Source organism: Octopus bimaculoides, chromosome 4 (assembly GCF_046866305.1).
Source record: "Octopus bimaculoides isolate indiv1 chromosome 4, ASM4686630v1, whole genome shotgun sequence".
NCBI classification, from domain to species: Eukaryota; Metazoa; Mollusca; class Cephalopoda; order Octopoda; family Octopodidae; genus Octopus; species Octopus bimaculoides.
Genome location: NC_142931.1, coordinates 21,846,140 through 21,853,639, shown reverse-complemented (window position 1 = coordinate 21,853,639; position 7,500 = coordinate 21,846,140).

The window sequence follows — 7,500 nt, the reverse complement described above, 5'->3', positions numbered from 1 at the left end:
GGTTGTCAAGCGATGTTGGGGGGACAGACACACAAACACACATTCACACACACACACACATATACATATATACGACGGGCTTCTTTTAGTTTCCGTCTACCAAATCCACTCACAAGGCTTTGGTCGGCCCGAGGCCATAGTAGAAGACACTTGCCCAAGGTGTCACGCAGTGGGACTGAACCTGGAACCATGTGGTTGGTAAGCAAGCTACTTACCACACAGCCACTCCTGCACCTATATATATATATATATATATATATATATATATATATATATATATATATATATATATGATATGCATGTGTGTGTGTATGTGTGTATGTGCCTAAGAAGTATAGGTTTATGAGTTTGGAGCTTATCTGGGTTTTCAAGGCATTTAGGCTGAGAGTATGAACAGGACACCAGTCTATCACACAGTTAACTCACAGTATCTCAGAGCAAGTCATCTAAATTTAGCTGGTTTATTATAAATTCTAGCTAATAATCAATAGAGAATCATGAGATTTGAATGCAAAACATGAATCATTGCTAAATACAACAGGGCATGGTCTACCAATGAGCTACCAATTGTGGTAAATCTACAAAAGAATTTATCATCATCAGCGTCATCATATCACTATTATAATTTTATAGTGCATTATTAGATTGAGTTTTATAGTTGAAATATAGCATATTAATATGGATTTTTACATTTTAACACAAAAAATAAAGACATAAAGAATTTTAAAGTTTCTTTTTATGAAAATGTTATTTTTAATGTAATAACAGAATAAAAACAATAAAACAAAAATTTATATTTGTATATGTCAATTATAATATTTTCTGACAGTTTTGTTGTAATACTTGGAACTAAAAATTTAATGAATAAAATTTAAAAGAAAAAAAAAACTAAACTAACAATATGTAACACTTACTTTATTTTAAAATTTGTTGAATATTTAACTGTATGTATCTATGTATCTGTAATATACAAGGTGCTGAAAAGTTCTTGGTTTTGGGTAAAAGAAAATACAGGAGAACCAGTTAATTATGATTTGATACAACATAATCCCCTCTCAGATTCACACACTTATTGCAGCAGTCCTTCTGTTTTTCTAAGCCCTGAAAAAGAAATTGCATCCAACCAGAGCTTTCGTGATACCCTTAAAGCCATGACCTTTTCAGCACCAGCTCATATAGGCTTACAAACACCTTCCACACTGCATTTGTTTTCGTTCCAGCACACGATCTCAGATCAGGTCACTTGCTACGCAAGTACATCTCCATAATATTTCGAGCCTAGGCATGTCTTCAGCAGTCAAGGCCCATGTTTCACTGCAGTGAAGCATGGCAGTTCGCACACATGCATTGTACAATCTACCTTTCACTCTGAGTGAGAAACCCTTTGTCACCAGTAGGGGTAGAAGCTTTCTGAACTTTGCCCAGGCTATTCTTATTCTAGTTGTAACACTCTCAGAGCAGTCAGCCCCACTACAGACTTGGTCACCTAGGTAGAAGAAGCTATCAACTACTTCTAGTTTCTCACCCTGGCATGTGATGGAATCTGTTTTCTGAGAATCTGTGGTGTTTATTGCTCCTGTGCATCTGCCACACATGAAAGTTATCTTCCCAGTTAATCTTCCTTTGATGTTGTTGCACCTCTTATGTGTCCATAGCTTACACTGGGTACATCTTATGGAGTTTCTGCCTACACCTTTTCTACAGATTGACCATGTGACAGGTTCTTCAGTTTCCAAATCCTTCTTTTTTGGATTGGTCTGCTTCTTGACATCCTTCTGGCCTCGAGTCTAAAGTCACTAATGACTAATCTATGCTGGGGGGTACATTCTTCACCCAGGAGGGTCTTTGTATTTAAGAGCAACCCTGCGTCCCACTGTCTGGTGAGGATGAAATCAATCTGGCTATCAGTCACCTGATTGATAGGTTATCAGGTAGCTATCTGGCTTCCTGAAGTTAGTGTTGCAGATTAAAAAGTTACATGCATCACAGAACTCCAGTAGTCTGGTTCCCGCCTCGTTTCGGAAACCAATACAGTGAAGTTCCTCCTCATTTCGGGAACCAATACAATGGCCCCTGTGTACATATATATATATATATATATATATATATATATATATATATATATATATGTATAGATAGAGAGAGAGGGGAGAGACAGACAGACAAACAGACAGATAGATATAAACATGTTACCAATTCTATATTTTATTACCACAGATCTGCCAATTACCACAACCACTCGCAGTACAGAATATAATGAGTGAGATCTATTTCAAATCAGTCCATTTCACATACCCCTTCCAGTGTTTGATGTTGAAGAGGAAATAACTACTGTGAAATGCATACATCCATCATCTGGCTCAGGGTTACTTTGAAATGACATGGTGTGTTTACACCTGTTTGTCAACTGTGATAAATTTTCTCCATGAGAAAATACAGAGAATGGCTTTCTTATGTGTTCAAATACACCTCTAGCATATTTGAACTGATAACAAGTTTATATTTATACACATCACTGCTAAGCACTTCTATTTCATATATACATATATATGATAATTATTATTTTCAGGACTCAATGGAATCAAGGTATTTTGATAACAAACGCACCAAAATAGACTTGGGGATAGAATACCTGGGCACTAACAGAATGTATGGACACTCACGTACTTACTAAAGCAAATATGAATTTGTCCTTCCAGTTATGCATACATTCACAAGTATAGACCAAATACACAACGTATACATAAAATCACACAGGAGTATTGCCTGGCATGCAGTCCAAGATCCAACACAGAGATGCTTCCGAGTGTGGTGTAGTATAAATAATGATGGGCTGAGGTTGATTACAACTGTTTCAGACATATTTTTTATTGATGAACAAATCAATTACATCATGGAAAAAAAAAGCATTTTCTTCAGGTGAATTAAAAATAAAATTTAACATGTAGGATTTTTCACACTAATAGTGTATAATGTATAGGCACCAAGATGAGAAGGACAATGTGCACTATATACTATTTGTGTGAAAAATCCTAAATGTAAAATTTCATTTTTAATTTATCTGATGGAAATGTATTTTTACATGATGTAATAGATTTGATTTGTTCATCAATAAAAAATATATCTGAAACAGCTGTAGTGAACCTCAGCCCATTTGTGCTATTTTATATATATATATATATATATATATATATATATATATATATATATATATATATATATATATATATATATATATACTGGCACTCCATTGGTTACGATGACAAGGGTTCCAGTTGATCCAATCAAAGGAACAGCCCACTCCTAAAATTAATGTGCAAGTGGCTGAGTACTCCACAGACACGTGTACCTTTAACGTAATTCTCAGGGAGATTCAGCGTGACACAGAGTGTGACAAGGCTGGCTCTTTGAAATACAGGTACTACTCATGTTTGCAGGCTGTGTGAACTGGAGCAACAAGAAGTGAAGTGTCTTGCTCAAGGATACAATACATCACCAGGAATTGAACTCACGACCATATGATCGTAAGCCAAATACCCTAACCACTAGGTCACATGCCCTCACTATATATATATATAGACACATACATAAAAACACACACACTTATATACTCTTTTACTTGTTTCAGTCATTTGACTGTGGCCATGCTGGAGCACCAACTTTAGTCGAGCAAATCGACCCCAGGACTTATTCTTTGTAAGCCTAGTACTTATTCTATCGGTCTCTTTTGCCGAACCGCTAAGTTACGGGGCGTAAACACACCAGCATCGGTTGTCAAGCGATGTTGGGGGGGGGGGGGACAAACACAGACACACAAACATACACTCACACACATACATATATATATATATATATATATATATATATATATATATACGACAGGCTTCTTTCAGTTTCTGTCTTCCAAATCCACTCACAAGGCTTTGGTTGGCCCGAGGCTAAAGTAGAAGACACTTGCCCAAGGTGCCACGCAGTGGGACTGAACCTGGAACCATGTCGTTAGTAAGAAAGCTACTTACTACACAGCCACTCCTACGCCTATATATATATAAGAACCTGGCAGGCGTGAAGTGGATTCGATCCACTTTACCCATATTTGAATAGCTAGGCCGAAGCGGTCTCCACCACTTGACCCTTTTCTGACCTCTTCTGCTCCATCTAGAATTGAGGTAAACAAGCTAAATCCTTTGCACTCACTGCCCTGCTTCATGGCTATATAAACAGGACACTTCAAGAAAACTTCCTCTTTTCACTTTCTAGTGACCAGTGGTCACTTGACGTCTCATGGAGAAAGATGCCTGGCTACAACTTGGCAGAGGGAGAAATAACTTTACTGTCAGCCACTGTCAGACAACGGCGCCAACATTATAACCCTACCATCTCTCCCTCTATACAATTACTGCTATAAAAGAAGGAACATACAGATACAGGCCTACATTCTCAACCTTGCATGTTTTATATACTATTACACTGGCCTACCCGTCGTGGTATGGCAACCTAGAATGTAACGGCATAAATAAATATTTTCTTATAAAAAATGATCTTCATCGTGCAATCCTATAACCGTTACAAGTGGGGCATCTTTCTCCATGAGACGTCAAGTGACCACTGGTCACTAGAAAGTGAAAAGAGGAAGTTTTCTTGAAGTGTCCTGTTTATATAGCCATGAAGCAGGGCAGTGAGTGCAAAGGATTTAGCTTGTTTACCTCAATTCTAGATGGAGCAGAAGAGGTCAGAAAAGGGTCAAGTGGTGGAGACCGCTTCGGCCTAGCTATTCAAATATGGGTAAAGTGGATCGAATCCACTTCACGCCTGCCAGGTTCCTATATATATATATATATATATATACATAAACAATACATACACACACACACCAAAATTCCAATGATGTTCAAGAATGCCATAATGTCATAAATTCGCAGAAGGATCTCAATGCTTTACACTTCAAGTGGAAGACAGTTTGTCCTGTCACCTTGATTACTGTTGCCAATTGTTGTCTTTTCACAATGTGAAATAACCAGTTGTGCTCAAAGTAGTCCAATGGTACTGTCTCTATGTAACTGAAGGTGGCCAAACATTTAATACTTGAACAAGATTTGTTGTTGTTGGCACTCCGTCGCTTACGACGTCGAGGGTTTCAGTTGATCCGATCAACGGAACAGCCTGCTTGTGAAATTAACGTGCAAGTAGCTGAGCACTCCACAGACACATGTACCCTTAACATAGTTCTCGGGGATATTCAGCATGACACAGTGTGACAAGGCTGACCCTTTGAATTACAAGCACAACAGAAACAGGAAGAAAAAGTGAGAGAAAGTTGTGGTGAAAGAGTACAGCAGGGTTCGCCACCATCTCCTGCCGGAGCCTCGTGGAGCTTTAGGTGTTTTCGCTCAATAAACACTCACAACGCCCGGTCTGGGTATCGAAACTGCGATCCTATGACCATGAGTTCGCTGCCCTAACCACTGGGCCATTGCGCCTCCACTTGAACAAGATAGGGGAGGAAGAAAGATACAATCATTTATATCTGGAACATTTTGGAAGAGTTAAAACCAAATTTTGGCATTGCAAATTCTACAAAGTTCAATTGCATAGGGCTGGAAAACACACTTTTGAATTAAAACTAGATATTGCAATAATTAGTCTTAGAAAAAAAAAAAGGCTGTTTAATATTTATGTTTAATATTATTTGTCAGGTTGTTGTTTGGTAGCTGGCATATGGAATCATTCATTATCATTCCATAAAACCCCAGTGAACCATAGCAGTGGAGAAGTATTGCCAAGAAATTGATACAAATGTACCAACAAGTGCAACTCTATTATGTTCCAGCATTGGTTAATTCAAAGGAGCCATTTCTTTTACATGACAACACCTAGGCACATACCCTTTTTTTTTTTTAACGATTTTGTCCCAAACAAGGCTTGAGGCCACTGTAACATAAGGGACTATAAAGAAGGTTAAGAAGAGGCCTACAAAGTTGTTTGACAGAAAGCCTAAAGGAATGAATATTATAGAGTAGAGGAAAATGAAACAAAGTTAGTGAATCCTAGGGAACAGTAGTTTGAGGGAAGAAATTATTAGAATAAAAGGACAGATTGCAACCGACTATAAAAATTGAACAAACTGTGCAATGATATTTTCATTTTACCATACTTAGCTTACTTCCTAGACCTCTCTCTGACTAACTACCATTTACTCAAGCATTTTAATATGTTCCTGCAAGAGAAAGTCTTCAACAACCAAGCAGTAATGCAAAATGTCATAGAAGAAATCATCAGTTTCAGGACTTCAGAACGCTGTTATCAGTATAGACTTCTTTCATGTTGGCAAAAGTGTTTAGTTTATAATGGTTATTATTTTAGTTAATAACTTTTCTTCATAGAAATGTTTATATATTGCTAGAAATGCTATAAGTATTATTTTAATTAATAATATTTCTTCAAAGCTGAGAGATTTAATTCTTTAAAATAGATGGTTTAAAACTGCAGTTAATTTTGCTCTAACCTGATTGCTTATATTTTTGTCAGTCTGTGCTGCTATTTTGGAAGTTAACACAGTTCAAGGTTATCTGTCATTTCGAGAGTGGATTTAACTAACTCCCCTTCCTCTGGTTAATCTACATGTTTTCATTATAGTTGTGTTGCCTTTTGCAAACACTCAAATCTCTGTTCATTTTCACAGATAGTATATTCCTGTTGTCAAGAAAATACATACTCAACCTATTTTACACATGAACTACATACTTCTGCTAAATGTAACAGTCAAATATCTTCTATGAATTATCAGCATTACACTGATGTGGGAAATCAATATAAATGAGACAATAACAAGATTTGAAATCGGCCTTCCATCTAATAAAATCTTATAAAATCATTGTAAAGTTTATTAAGTTAATTTTCTCTAGATAAAAATTTTAAACATTTTCTTACATTATTATAGAGATTTTTGTGTGTATTAATAGCAATTTCTTTTTAACTAAAAATAGAAGGGCAGCACCCATGATCCATTATTTTCAAAGGTCTTCAAGAGTAGCAAAAGGAACGAAATGATCCCCAAACCAAAGGCCTGGTCTAAATGTTTGTAAGAGTAAATTTTGCAAAAGGCACCCAAAGCTTATATGGTGGTGTTAAACAGGGTGATGGATTAAGCCTAATATTTTGTAAAGGATTAATAAACTAAGAATATATAATCATTATATCTACAAATAATCATTGCACTCTAAGGTGAGAAGTATTTAGTTTTGAGGAACATAAGGCAAGTTCATTAGTGTTGATGCCATGATGAAATGCTCCCAGTACACTTTGTACAATGGATGGTGAAGGAGCAGAAGCAACATAGGTTTTAGAGGACCCATTAGTCTGGCTAAGGACATGACAATCTCTCTAATGCTGGTGTCATGGTAAAGTGTACTTATTATACTATCTAAAGCATGATTTCTATAGCTGGATGTCCTTCCTAACGTCGATCACTTTACAGAGCATACTGGATGCTTTTTCATG